The sequence below is a fragment of the Tenebrio molitor genome, chromosome 6 (genome assembly GCF_963966145.1).
Source record: "Tenebrio molitor chromosome 6, icTenMoli1.1, whole genome shotgun sequence".
In the NCBI taxonomy this organism is placed as follows: Eukaryota; Metazoa; Arthropoda; class Insecta; order Coleoptera; family Tenebrionidae; genus Tenebrio; species Tenebrio molitor.
This window is the reverse complement of record NC_091051.1, coordinates 3,586,923-3,602,550: the sequence shown is the minus strand read 5'-3', so window position 1 is coordinate 3,602,550 and position 15,628 is coordinate 3,586,923. Positions and strand designations below refer to the sequence as shown.

The following is a 15,628-nucleotide window of genomic DNA, read 5'->3' as shown; positions in this document are numbered from 1 at the left end:
CATGCGAGCTCCGGTTCATCTGATAAACACGCTGCAGCGATAACAAACCGTTCACATTCGCTGCGACGTCTCCGCCGGATTATTAATAATAATCCGGGTCTTATCTCCAATTTGAGCCGATCCATCGGAAGCTCGCTCTTGGAGCAGGAGTCGAGGTCGCGCAAAGCCAGATTAAACTCCGGCAAACATGTTGATCAAGTCGCGGATCGAAGAACAAGAATTACGAGTCGGCGGGGCCAGCTGGAATTATAGAATACGGTTTAATTCCGGGCCAGTTTGATATTTTTATGCGCCCAGGGAGCCACACAAAGCTTATCCGGGGCCGAGCTCGACTCGCCGCCGGATTATTAAATATGTATTACGCTGGAGACTTTCCGGGCGACAAACAATATTTCATTTAATTATCAAAGGCCGATATCTTCTGCCGCCGGATGGAAAAATCGTTGGGAGTTGCCCTCCCGGATTTAACTCGTGAGTGAGTCGTAATAATCGAGTTAACGCGAGTTCTTGACGAAATCCGACTCATTTATATAGAGGGAAAGTTTTGGCGGTGGCGGAAAGTTAATAATGGCCAAATTGGCACGATTTCGGGCCCGTCTAGGTACAAATTGCCACAATTAAATGTCCGACTGTGTATTAAGTATAGTCCAGTCAATCGACCCGTATAGAACGCCTCATTAGATACAATTATGTATACATTTGCACCGGAGGCAGATTGTTTAAAACATTTATAAAAATTGTTGAAGAAATTTCGTTTTTGGATTTTGGTTCGTCTCCGAATCGGAAACCAGAGCAGATTCAGCAGAATAAAATTTTGATTCGTTTAAATTGTTTGCTTGTAAGCCTGAAACGGCTTACAATACGAAAAAAAAATCGAAACAAACAATGTTCGTTTCAGTTAATGTTTCACAATGTTTGGTAGCCATAATAGAGATTGTTTCAGCAAATAAGTTGATAAACATATTTTGTTTTATATATATTTTTTGTATTGTAAACATTTTGCTTTACAATTTTACAAACAATTAGAATGGATTCAAGTGACAAATAGAAAAAAAAGTAATTAAATTTGTTTTTGAAATTTTCATTATTATTTCGTTTAGAGAAAAAAAAATCAAGTGGTGAGGAAAAAAATATGTATAATACTCTCGAGAAATTGTTTATAACGATTTGTTTATTTAGAAAGGTAAGAAGAAAAGAAGAAAATAATATACACAGGTAATTGATTAGAATTGAAATAGATATTTACGAAACAAGTGGGATAAGAGGATTATTAACAAACGCATGCGAAATTTGTACGAGGCGAAGCCGAGTTGTTAATCGCACAAGTCTTTAAATTATTTTATAAACATAAATAACAAATAAAAAACGAAATTTAAAGGCTGAAGGTGGAAATAAAAGTTTGTATGCAACTCGCGCAATTAATCTTTTCTGGGCTTACTGGTTTATGGAGACTCGTTCTTTACGTCACTCGTCCCACAAGTGCCAGCGCGCCCGTAAAGATTAATTTACTAAGCGCGTCACATAAATAACTACTATTGAATCTACGATTTGGAAATGGTTTCTCACTGGCATTAAACATTCCTTTATGCATCTAGACACTATGTGAATTTTTTCACAAACCCGACGCGAATCGCCGAATCCGTAAGTCACAGGAAGTTGGAATATTTCGCGGCGCACTTTTGAACGTCTCTCACATCAAACTATAGAAATTACAATGCGGCCGTCATAACTTTTTTGTAAGAAATTTTGTGCTCTTTGAAAGAGGTTCCACAAGGATTTTGTTTCCATAGTTTTCGCTACGGAAGGAAAAATGTAATTATCATAATTTTAACAACATTTGTAAATTGTTTGAATAATTTCCTCCGGTGCAAATGTACAATAGAGTCTGACGAAGCGATAGGTTTTTTTTTTGTACCCTTGGAATTAATGTGACCGGACTAGTTTGACACAAACAAGCGTGACAATCACTTTTAATCAATTGGAATTAGTGTTTTTTGTCTGTATGGATTTGGCCGGTGTTTCGTGTGGAGAATGCGATAAAACACAATAAAATTTTGTGACGAAAGTTCGGCCAAAGTTCGTTCCCTATTCGTCGAAGAATAGACAAAGCTTGAAAAGTTTCAAAGCACGCCATCGAATGTGACATTAAAGTATCAACCCTCCAGTAATCATCATTCGTCGGTTAACGTCCCATTAATACGACATAAAAGGCATCAGGACGTTCACGAGGATCGATCCTGGCCGAGTCCTGACCTGGCGCGGATTTTCAACACACAACTTTTAATTAATTAATCTTCACGCTTTCAGGGGCGATAATGAGGCGCGATTGCATCGAGGTGTCGGTCTCCCATTTGCCGGTTTTATAAAATTCACCCAATTACCCCGACAGGCAATTAAAGTTGTTCCGAGTTGTGCCGAGTCATCGGGGCTGCACTCGCTGCAACACCCCCGCTTCCATTGTTAATGAGGGTCAAGTTCAACATGTCAACGACCAATGTTTTCAATTATTAATGATAAGTCGGGTCGGGTTTTTACGCGGGGGTCCACCACGAAATATTTATGGGGCTCGGTGCGGCCCCGACAGATAAGATTGTTGTTCGACTTTCGGTCTTTGCTGTTTAATGAGCACTCCACATAAAAAGACGTAAAACGTGCGTTGTTACCCAACAAAGTCGGTTGAATATTTAAGTGGTACCTGTCCCGAATTCATTAGGTCGGATGAGTGGTCCCTTAACGGCTTTTAAATTAAAAAATTAAATAACGCCTCTGCTCGTTTATTGGTTGACGAGTATTTCACGCCACGACAACTTTTCCAAACGGTTTTTATTAGGTGGTGGCCACCCAACATCCACCCGAACTTGTGACAAAAATTTTGATAGGGCGCAGAATCTGCGAGATGGAATTTTCAGGTGGATTTCTATTAATATTAAATTTATCGAGACGGTGGAGCCGCCTCCGGTTGTTTGCCCTCACATTTAAACAAATTTGCCCGGAACAATACGCTAATGAAGTGTACTAATATTTAGCCAATCTGGATTTTCTTATGGTTCGAGTGAACCGGAGTCTTCGGATCGATCAAGTGTGCACTTGACCATCTTTCCGACAAGTCTTTTTGGTCCACGACGCTCGCAGAACTCAATATAAAGTTGCCAGGATCTTGATTAATTTTTCCTTTAATTTAGAACGACTGCATGAGCGGTCGACGAGTGCTTTTTTGGGGGTTTTGGAATTGATCGATGGGGCTGAAGAATCGGAGGGGTTGTAGATTTTTCACGTCCGCCGCGCCGACCCGATTCGATGCCGCCTAATTGTGCTAATCGCGGTTATTGTGCGAGGATTTCGCTGAAGCGGAATTTTTCAGACGTGCTGATCCTAACAGACGGGGGAAATACTAATTGCAATGAAGTTTAATTTCCTTTGTATTTTAATTAATATTAATTTAGCGTTTTGTCTCCTTTAAGGTATCCGCGAATTTACAAAAGCACTTTCCGAACGCTTTTAACTTGTCGACAAAAGAAAAATTATTGTAGGAGCTTGGGCGCTTTTGTGAAGTTTCAGTTAACGTTCCGGCAAATAATTCGGTATCAATTTTTAACAAGTCCCGTAATTCCGCCGAGGAATGCTCGCCTCATCTTATTAAATATGGTGAAATGCGAAACGTGTACCGAAACAAAGGCCGACAGCGAATTAAACACGCCGGCGAAGGATATTAATTTCGATTTTTTTTTCGCGGGGTCGTGAATAATAAACAAGCAACAAGGTGGGTGGAGGTGGGATCGGGGTCGGGGTGGTTTTTGAGGCGGGTCATAACTCACGATTGCGGTCCATTTATCATTAACTGAACGGAATAATTTCGGTTTCCATTTTTAATGTTTTCTGGAGTAATTTCATAATGAGTCGGCTTCCTTCGGGCCTGTTTCCCGTCCGTAATTCCTCCAGTTATATTCTTAAGTTCCACGCCAATAAATTGATATAAAAGCGGGGCCGTCAAGGGAATCTCATAATTAAATTTAGTCGTTACGCAAATTAGGTACCACGAGAAACCTGAGTTTTTCACGTTGTAAAATATTCAGCCGTTTTTTTCACCAGCGATGCGGAAATTTTTAGTGCAACAGTTTGTTTCCGGCTACTAATTACGCAATAATTCTGTCGTAGTCTTACGTCTCGATTGCACATTTGACATTCTTTTTTTTGCAAAAGCTTAAGCATAAAACGTCTCTTTGAGAACTAGTAAAGACTGTCTGAAAGTCAGCATCTGATTACATTTACTAGTTTGATAATTCCAACTTGTATACTAATTCATTTTCCGATGAAAGGCGATTTTCGACGTGAACTACACGTTGCTCTTGAGATGTAAGTCCTTTGTGAAAGAAGTTTACCAATTAAAACGTTCTCCTAATTATAACGCCACAAAACTCCCCATAAAATTTTCACTAGGTAGCTAAACAAGCTCGTTCCAGTTCGGAGTTTAACTCTTTGTGTCAAAATTACATGAATTTTTGATCACAGCGGCGATGAATTATTCGGTTTAATTGTCAACAGGGAACGTCTTACTTTCGTCGTAAATCAATAAAATGGGGTCCTAAATAAATAAGTTGGGGTGGAATCACACATACATAGATATTTATTTATCAGTGGAAGTTTGTCTGGAAGTATTCTGAACGATCAAGTTGGAAAGTTTGTGGGCGTTAGAGGAGTAACAAAATTTCCCAGTGTAAATAGTTGCTCTTTTTATTTATCTAGTGAGGTCTGGAAGTTTACCGATTGACCAGCGTTCATGGTTGGTGACGTGTTTTCTTGTTGTGGGGTCATTAGTACCATGTTCAGGGAAATGTTTCACCGCAATTCGGCTCCAATCTTTCGAGTTAGGTCTCTTATTTTTCACAGGTTTTACACAACTTTTCTTCATTTTTCACGTTGTATTTCCAAATTTGTAAACGTTAGACATAATTATGTCAACGTTCGAAAGACGTCAGTTAACACTACGCCACGCGGGCATCGTGGTGCCCTCACCGATTTGCAAAATTTATTTCTGTCTGCTAAAATACACACAAATAGTATCCATCATTATATCATTTCTTTTCCAAGCATTCTTTTTACCATTTTTGCCTGATCTTTATTCGTTCCAATCTGTTGCCTCAATTTTTCTTACTGATAAAACTAATATAACTTTTTTTTTAAACAGAGCTTTATTTCTTGTACAGGAAAAGTCTTCTAAAGAAGCAAATAAATAAGAAGTTGCGGGGGAATCATGCATAGATATATATTTATGGCGGGAAGTTTCTTTCGAAGTATGTATTCAAAGCAATGAAGACGGAAGACATGGGGAGAGCAACAAATTTTCAAAATTTAAACAGCTTTATATTTATATTATTTGACGACAGTGACAGTTAATTTGACCATCGCCAAAGAGTGGTCATGTGTCTTTCTATCATTTTGGCTAAAAGTTTATCATTTTACAATACATATTTAAACAACTCATTTCTTGTCGTTGGCTTAAGCCAGTGCAGAAAGAAATTGATTTAAATTTTAAATCCATCTGTTAGAATTTACTTTTTTGCAGGTTTTTTGTAATCTTTTTTCCTTCCAAATGTTTTCCATCAATTTTTTACTACCTTACTACCTAACGGGCCTTCAAATAAATTTATATTTAGAGCAACCTATGGAAATTCAATTGTTTGCAACATTTTTCCAGCGTGGAAAATGACACAAGAAACGTCTGACATTTTAACGAAATAAAATTAGGTTAGAAAATATTTTTAATTTTTGTAGTGCATTCTCCCTATTCCCTCCACGCAATATGTCAATATGAAATTGGGAAAAAGCTTACTATGTAACCGTGAATAATTGGTTACCTACAAAAATTACTTTACCCTGTTAACAGAATTAAAATGTCGCCTACGCCTACTCTAAATATATATTTATTTGAAGGCCCGATATGTTATGTATCATGCATGCTTCAACTAAAAAAAATCTTTCGGTATAAAAAAATAAAAATTACCATTATTATTATCCACTCCCACCATTGAACAGGCAGTCATCTTTTATTAAGGTTAAGTCAATTATTATAATTACAAAAGGACAGCACCACGTATAAAATAGAATGAGAAAAACGTGAAAAAATAATACAAATGTTCTGATGCTTTTTTGTTTTTTTCTTATTTTTCCAAATTTTGATTTTTTTGTTGACATACAAGCACATTATTAATTGACTAAGATTTATTCAAAAATTGTGTAACAAAAATTTTAAATTTCCGTTTTTAAAAAAGCAAATGGACTAAAAGAAAAATTATTTAAATAGTGAATGTTATTGCAATTGAATGAATACTCTGTCTAATATAATTGGGACAAAAAAATTTTTTTTTCAAGAACATTTTTGGTTAAAATTTTCTAACTTTAACACGCTGTAACTTTTAATTGAAGCTAGGAATTTTTTTTTCAATTCTCTCACTGTATTCTGTACTAGTAGTTGGTGCGTTCGTTTTGAATCACCCTGTATAATTATTTTACATTCTGCCTCATCTTACTTGATCTATTTCTTAACTGATAAAATTTGTTTTTGAAATCTTTGAGCTTGTGCAGGATATTTCCGTAATTCCAAATTTGGTGTTTTGTGTTTTAATACCTATTTATTTTCTTCATATTTCTTGGGCACGGAGCGAGACCCGTTTTTTATTTTTTGTACGAAGCCACCGCGGAAGAGTGGCCATCACCCCGTGTGAAAGGGGCGTAAAATGAGTGCGTCTCCGGGCGATGCAGTCGCGGACTCGATTCCGGAGCCGAAGGACGTGCAACAATTTTAATCGTCGGTGACAAAGCGGAATCCAGAAGGGGCGACGATAAGCCGAGACGGTTTCAGTTTTGAACATTAAGGCATTCAAGAATTCAGCGAGCGTTTTGCTGATTTGGCTCGAGAGAGGACATGTGACGTTTTCCAGGGTGCGTTCTTTTACGTCGTAATCTAGGATACTATGCGACCGTCGTAAAGGCCGAGATTGGGGAGAAAGAAAGCAAAAACCTTAATAAAATAAACATTGCAGCGTAGCGTTCAGATCGCAGCGGAAAATAACAAAGTATCTTATCTATCTCTGTACAGCCAGTAGATTGGATTAACTTTTCCGAAGGCTCTCCTTTGAAATTTAAGCGGCGGTTGAGGAGTGCACGGCCGGTTAATGATCCAGGAGCCGGTGATTTCTGTTTTTGCCTGCGCATCGATTCCGGTATTTTGATAAGGACTGTCTCCGGCCTCCGCCGCCCCCGCACGAAATCATCTCGCACCGTTAACGCCGTCAGAATCACAGAAGAAATCGCGCGACCAAATTGAACTATTAAACTTTAATCAATTGCTTCCTTTGAAACGCGCCCTTAATTAGCCGCGTTTTATAATTGAACTTAATATTTTACAAAGGGGGATTTTCTGAGACGCTAATTCACAATCAAATTAAATTCGGGGAATTTTAATAATGAGGGGACGTAATCTCGCCCGTGAAAAATTCACAACCGCCCACCGTCACAATTTCCTACGAGGAACGTGACGTTCATCACCTATGCAAATTTACCTTGAGAAAATTATAAGCGCCGGAGATATTTACACCTCACTTAACAGCTTTTAATGGTAATTTACCATTTAGCACTTGGCAAATTGTCAATTAAACGTGTGAAAGAGATGCACCAGGCGACACACGCGCAAATTTATGGTAACACAAGTCGGTAATTGGATTTGCGGGATTAGCGGTTTCAAGTTTGACGCCGATCAAGTCGGTTTTTTTACAAAGGAAAAAATAACAGCAACAGAAAGAAAAATCGGGAAAAATTAAACGGTGAGGATACATTGAGAAGTAGGTGCCCGGAGGAAGAATGGAAATGGCAGATTAAATGAGCAAAAACAAAAAATATAATTAAATCTGGAGGTGTAGGTAAGAAATTAGTAGTAAAAAATAAGAAAGAAAGTGGTTTAGATTTTTATTTTTCATTTTTAATCAACTGTGTCAAATTATTTTTTTGTTTTTTGTTGACTGAATTAATTGAATTAATTCAAACAGTACACAAAAATATGTCAATGGTACAAATCAGTTCAGTAACTATTAATAGTTTAGAGGTGAGAGATTTGCAAAAGCGCCCCGCGAAATACTCTAATTTCGCGTGACGTATACAGTATGTCCCCGGATTGAGTTTACAAGAGGGAAACAATTTTTATTTTTGATTTTACGCAAAAACTTCAGAGGAGTAACATTTTTTGCTTCATCTGAAACTTTCATTTCTGTTATTAAAAAGTCTTTTTCAACACAGAGGAAGACTTAACATTAAAATCAAAGAAAATGCAGAAAAAATATTTTCCTTTTTTTTTTTAAAATCAAATGATAATTGAATATAAAACTATTCTATTAACTATGCGCCGTTTTCTGTACATCATTCAACCCTGTATCGAAGTTTAAGCTTCTGAACACCCATGCCTGATACATAACTGAAATTTTTCATTAAATTTTGTAATTATGTGACAAAAACCGGTCCAACATTGGATTAAATAAATTCTTTGTTCTAAAGACAACATTTTGCAACAGTAATAAGTTGTTTGTCAAAAAACCAGGCCAATTGTAATAAAATTTATAACATAAAAATTAATTCTAAATCCAAATTTGAACAGAAAATGTTAATTTAAGAATACAGTGTATCAATACTGAGATTTTAATAACGGAAATGGGGGTTTCAGATGAAGCAAAAAATGTTATTCCTCTGAAGTTTTTACGTAAAATCAAAAATAATAATTTTTTTCCTCTTGTAAACTCAATCCGGGGACATACTGTATATTCATTTCTCTGCTCCCCAGCGTTTTCTATTTAGAGCAAAATTATAATTCTTTTTTCAATTTTACGATTTTTTTTTTCCTCTAATACATATATGATATTACTCCTCGGTATTATAACCGCGTTACTGTTTATAAATGACAAATGAAAAACCAAAAACTTCTACTCATCGTTATTAATATTATATAATATTATAATCCATCTATCTTTATCTTGTTTTTAATCAGTCCTTCAAACTGTGTATACAATATTTCTTTTTTGGCCTCCTCAACTATAAATGACATGTTTACACACTTTGAACAGCTAGGGTATCTTGATTTTTACACACTAATCTGTCATTTTACCGCACGGTGGTGTAAATCGTAAGCGTGTCAGTTATCGGTATAATAGATAACTTTCTGCCATTTCATTAATTTAATGTCAGTCTTTGACAGGTTTTACAAAATTATTGGCTACAACAAATTTCAAATTTGAGAAAACAAGTACTTAGCGGGTCATCAGTCGAAAAGATTAATATATTACTAATGCGGTAAGCATTTTACATCGCTCGGTTTTTGTTAAAACACTCCCGCTGCGCGGTCGTGTTTCAATCTAAAAACTTCGCGCCTACCGCATATGTAATGTAAATAACTATGTCATACATTTAACATAAGTCTTTTCGCTTTGAACAGAATCGTGTGTTTCTAGTTCTGAAATAGTTTGTGCGGTTCGTTCGATTACGTTTTGGCATTTCCACCTTGCCTAGTAATTTTGCGTTTCTTTGATCGAGAGCAAAAGTGGTGTATTGGTGCGCCCTTCGGGGGATTGTTCCTTCATATTAATTCGTTCGTGGGTGTTCCGATCCATATTTGTGAAACTTCCACTATTAAAATCATCCGGTAGATGTGAGTTTCGCTGTGAGCGTAACGAACGGTTCGGAAGGGTTGTTAATTTCCTATTAATGAATAAACATTCGCGTTGATTGTTGTAAGTTCGCGTTTTCTCATTAGATTCTAGTTCATCTGACGTCGCCCCAACTCCATCCCTGCCAATTAATTTTTTACGACGCGTTGTGTGTTATATTCTTTTTCCTAAAAAATTATTGTGGGTCGTCCCTCCAAAATGAATTGATTCGTCGCCGTTCCCACACTGGTTTACTTAGGGGAGAGACGTAATGCTTGCAATTGTGTAATCAAAGCGTAGTTACACGGGTCGGTAATGACGGTAATTTTAATATCAAAAGTGGGTATTATAAGTTGGGTTGTAAGCTCTAGTAAATGTCGGTGTTCCTTATCAGAGGGGCTATTTGTCTGAATATAAAACGGGGCGCCATAACATGGGATATTTATCTTTGGGGCGAAAAAAAAGTAGTGAATTTAAATTACACGCCCCGGTTCCTGTTCCCTTTTAAGCATATCTCATTATTTAAACAATGTTTTGTTACGCGATCGTATCGCCCTGATTACTCCCTTACAAATTCGAGAATTTACTAAATTTTCCCGCTCGTTATTTTAATGCGGCCGGCCCTTCGGATAATTTTTCCATTGTAGTCCCTTCCTCGCTTCCCTTTTCTTCTAATTTAATTTTATTTATTTTTTGATTTTTGGACTAGAGCTTCCCTTCTTGTATTTATCCTAATCTTATTTCCATCTTGGGTTATTTCTATAAACTCTAGATTGTAAAGTGAAGAAAATACAGGGATTATACATTCTCGTGCGGTTGGAGTCCTCGCCTTCGGCTCAGACGCCCAACTTCCGTACTCGTGATTAAATGCACCACTTTGCTCACTTGTATTTTTCTTCTGCTGATCTGTCTTCATTTTCTCTCATTCCAAATGTCTTAATTTTCAATTTTTTATACTATTCTACCTTTTACATGGTACTCCTCTCCCTCTTTTCCCTCCTCTCTCGCCGTCTTGTTTTGTGTGGTGCAATTACCCCATTGATTTATCGATTCCTTTCATTCCCAAGCGGTGCAATATTTTTCCACAATAAACTCGTTCTTTTGTCGCATTATTGCTACCCAAATGGCGTGAAATATTCATTCGATGGTTGATGAGAAAAAGCTCCTTCGAAGGGCCGAACCGGTCAAAAGACAATGCGGTCTAGTTGGGGTAGTTTGAGTCTTTGGGACCGCCGTCCATTAGATGATGACCATCAACAATCTTAATTGAAGGTGAGGCGAACAGGCGACCGCTAAGAACCTCTTCGACTAACTTTGTCGTGTGTATGCGGAGGGTTGAGTAATGTTTAACTGGATGGGGTCGGACAGGCTGCGGTTGTATTATGCAGTGCAGCTCATTATTGAACGTCGTGAACGCAAAACAAACATTTGTAACAGCATTTAAAGCGGTCAGGTAACGCCTTCGCATTTTATTGCAGGAGTGAAGGATTCACGGCGATGTCGAATGCAGCGGGACGGCAATAAAATCGCATAACATGTCCGACGCAGAATGCACATTTTCTTACTGTAAAATTCATTGTCGTTGTTACTTGAATGCGATGTGACATAATCCGCTTGTGGTTTTTTAACGACACGTGTGCAAGGCGAAGGTTCACTCTAAGTGACAGCTTTACCGTCGGAAATAATTTAAAGCGCATCATTTAGACTAGTCCCTCTTAATATTTCACTCGGCAAACATTGCAGAAATCGGCCAATTTCTCATGTAAATTGAATAGAAAACGCAGCAGCAGAGACGGGAGATTTTGAAGAATACACAATGAAGAGTAATCACCGTTGTTCTCAGGTATGTGAGTTAAACTCGACCTGAGCTTACAACATAAATCTCAATTTTGACCTAAAGACCGCTTTCTGCTGCGGGTTCATTTCAATTTAAAATTATTTTCGGCGTCGTTGTGAAGTTAAACAAGTTTAGGACTCCATCATGACTCCAAGTTGTTCGTCGAAATTGGATAAGCACGCAACAATAGCCGAGTTTTTCTCCTCTTGTAATTGAAATTATTTTTGTGACCGTGCACCAACGAATTATTTCACTTTAAACTGAGACGAGCTCGTTTCGGATTTTTACTTTCCAATTTAAGAACTTCCAGAACGAGCCGTACCAACTCCAACTTCAAGAAAAAAAAAAAAAGAAAACTGTGGCGCAGAGTAGATGTGAGTTATGTGACGAGAATATTTCCAGACTATTGTTCTGTAAGAATGTGAGAATATTTCCCAATTTTTGGATTTTTGTTTTCCGAGAAAATTAGGAGTTTGTGAACAGTGGGAGGGTTTCTGAACAATTTCTTCAAATAGAAAATTTCTTTTTTGTGATAGTGAGTGAAGATAGATTTTGTTGAAAATTTACAAATCTGCGTGTTTCTGTTAAGAAGTGGATGGAAAGGCGGTATAGGAAAAAATGTAAATAGAAAATGTCAAAGAAAAGCCAAGAAGAAGAAAAGAAAGGATCTTGAAAAGTGTTAATATTGTATAATATTGACAAAAATTTTACGAGTGGGAAGATTTGGACAAAATGGAGTAAATTAGAAGAAGGAAGGTCAAAAAACTGCCAGAAAGTGGAGTAAAGTAGGACAAAGTTAAAAAGAAAAGTAATTGATTGTTTCGAAATACTTTTTCTATCGCGCCACTACTGCAATTGGCAACTGAAAGAAGTTTCAATACTCACTGTTGAGGTTATTTAGTGAAATTAATTTAGTGGAAATTGAAAAAGAATTTTTGGCCTCCTCAACTCTAAATGACATGTTTACACATTTTGAACAGGCTACGGTATCTTGATTTGTACACTAATCAAACTATCTGTCATTTTACCGCACGGAGTGTGTAAAATACCACGAAAATTTTAAACTTTTAGGGACCTCCAAAAAAACTGTTAGCTTATCATAAATAAAGTCCATTTATACTAAGACAAGATACCGCTACCATTGATCCGTTTCTTCTGAAAAATTGTGAATTCTGATGGCCCCATCTTGTGGTATAAATCGTAAGCATATCAATTATCTGTATAATAGATAACTTTCTGGTATTTTATTAATCAACTGTCAGTTTTTGACAGGTTTTGCAAAATTATTGTTTACAACAAATTTCAAATTTGAGAAAACGAGTTGTCGGCCAAAAAGATTAATACATTACTAATGCGGTAGACATTTTACATCGCTCGGTTTTTGTTAAAACACTCCCGCTGCGCGGTCATGTTTCAATCTAAAAACCTCGCGCTGTAAAATGTAGCCTACCGCATTTGTAATGTAGATAACTATTACAAAAACAGAAAATGAAAGTGAAATCTGCAATCTTGAAAAAGATGAAAGTTAAATGAACCGAAATTCTTTCGATAGTTCTTTAAATATTGTCAAGGATTCTTTTCAACATTACCACATTTGAATTGATTGTATTGAATATTTCATTTGGACTATGTATTTGGCTTTGGTTTCCAAAACTGCTCCAAAGTGTCTGTAATGGTGAGGAAATTTCTGGAAAGATATGGAGTTTGAAGGAGCGCTTGTGAATCTTTTAGAAAGCTCTAAGATACTTCCTAGATGTATTGTGGCGATTTGAACTGTCACAAATTTACCAGAACATTAAGAACATTCGGAAGGGTTTTATAATCCTGTAAGAAGCCTGAAACACCTCGATACTTCTTGTTCCAGAACGGTGACGTACCACAGGAAACTACATTTGGACCATTTGGGTTCGTAGTGCTAGTCTAGAAAGCTCTGGAATATGTTGGAGTGATTTATCCCAGAACCATAGCCTTTAAGAAAGAGTACAGAAGGGTTCTAGAAACAGAAGTAAATTTGCTCCTAAATAATGTGTTTCGGAAAACATTTTCTGTTGAATCTAAAAATTTTAATAGAAATAGTGGAGAGGAGTGTAGGCGAGGACAAATTTGAAATTCTAATGTAAATCATTTGCCGACAAGAATATGCTTCCGGTACCAAAACAATCAGATTAGAGGAAACCTTCGTCAATTATTTGTTTGACAAGAACATGTCTCTGGTACAGTTAGTGAAACAGGGAGAACTTTTTCTTGCATCATTTCTTAATGCAGTGACGTCAAGTTGATGCACCGAGTTTTGTAAATGGGAAAGAGCAGAGCACTATAATTGTTGGATAAAAGCACTCGAAGCTAGATAATATAGAGGAAAGGATCAATCGAGAATTATTACATTTAATTTTGGAAGCCAGTTTGTAATTCATGACCCGGTGCCGTTTGCTATCCAAATATTATTCCCTTAGTTGCACGTTGGATTAAGGGAAGTTTGCAGGGGAGGTACAGGTGAAACTAAACGCTCTAATTGTTATTAGAATGTCGGCAATGTTGTTTCAATGTTTGGTAGTTATGACCAGTTACCCGAGTTAACCTGGGTAGGCCGTGTTATTTATTTTTCGTGCGACTAACTAGTTCGGTCCATCTTGGAGATTCGCGTTTTAAGATAAACATAAACAAGCGAATCGTGTGTACGTAAGGAGAGAGGGATAATACAGTCCCGGATTGTGGAATTATTGTTGTTTGACGATCCGGCATTTAAATCGACGCTTTCGTCCTGTAAATGTTCGAACGTGCATATCATACGATCATCAAATTAGTTAGTGCAACGTAAAACCGGAGAAAAATCGTTTTGCCGAGCATACTAATGAGGTCGTCGGGTAAAAACCGGTGTTGATTGCGGCGGTAGATCCTAATGATAACTTTGGCGGCGGAGTTGCCGACTCGGCGAAAAATCCGTGCTTTTAATGAGGGGCGGCGCGAATTTGTCCCGATTGAGGATTGATGGACGTATTGTGCATAATCTGGACGAGGCCATTAGCCAATCTCGTCCCATCTTCCTGCTAACAAATCTGGCAATCTGAAAATGCGCTACCCTATTAGTAATCCGCCATTATCAACAAATTACATGTCAGCAAGCGGGTCGCCTGATTACTGATTGTTATCGGCGGTGGAAGAGGGAAAGAGTGTCATTAGGTAAGATATCTGGAGCGCCGCCGCCCTCGACACACAGCCCCACGGATGCGACATGACCGCGTCCCGTCGCGTTATTACGCCCCAACTAAAATTAGAGGTGTTCGGGGGCGGCGCTCGATCATCCTAATTAAGGGACGAGATTAGGACGGATACATCTGGATTGCATTCGTATAAACAGGAACCGGATCGATTTCATGTTTCATGCACTGGCGCCTCCAAATTAAAATTACTTACGTCCTTATCTCAGGACAAATTTATTTCCAACCAATTTAGGCATTAATAAACCGACACGAATATCTGACACGACACCAATTTAATACGCAATTTAATTAACTTTATTGGGGACTGGGGAGTGATTATTTATGTCCAATAAAGATTCGCGGCCTTTCACTTGCCCCCATTAACGCCCTGTCGAACAAAATATATTTTTTCAAGAAATATTCCACACACTAAAGAAGACTGTACAAAAATGTACAAAATCGCACGAATTTTCTTATGGAGGTTCGTTTTTCAATTCGATACGATGAGCTGAACGACCTTGATTTGCTAAACGAACCCCCGTAAGAAAATTCGTGGGATTTTGTAATATGTAATATGCATAAAATCTTCATTGAAGATTCTGAAATAAAAATGCTCATTGAAAAGTGTGGAAAATGGTCGAGCTTTTGAAATTCTAATGACATCCGAGTCCCTCAGCCATCACTCCAGGAACAGATCTAATTACACATTTGCAATTTAAATGGCATTCTCATGATGGGGATGCTATCTCCAGAAAAAAAAAGGGTAGACAAGTGACGGCTCCATAAATAAGCTCGCCTTTCGACTCATCTCTAATTAAGCTATGGTTCTTAAAGCGACAAGCTCCGGTTTCGTGTTGACATTAATGTCAAATTTACACCGGGTACAAATTGACCGTGGTCATAAT

The 15,628-nt window shown here is 37.5% G+C and overlaps 1 protein-coding gene across 4 annotated transcripts in view; it reads left to right on the top strand.

Moving 5' to 3' along the window:
• kek5 (kekkon 5) overlaps positions 1-15,628 on the top strand; it is a 175,287-nt gene that overhangs the window by 4,444 nt on the left and 155,215 nt on the right. The gene's annotated exons all lie outside the window — the stretch shown is intronic.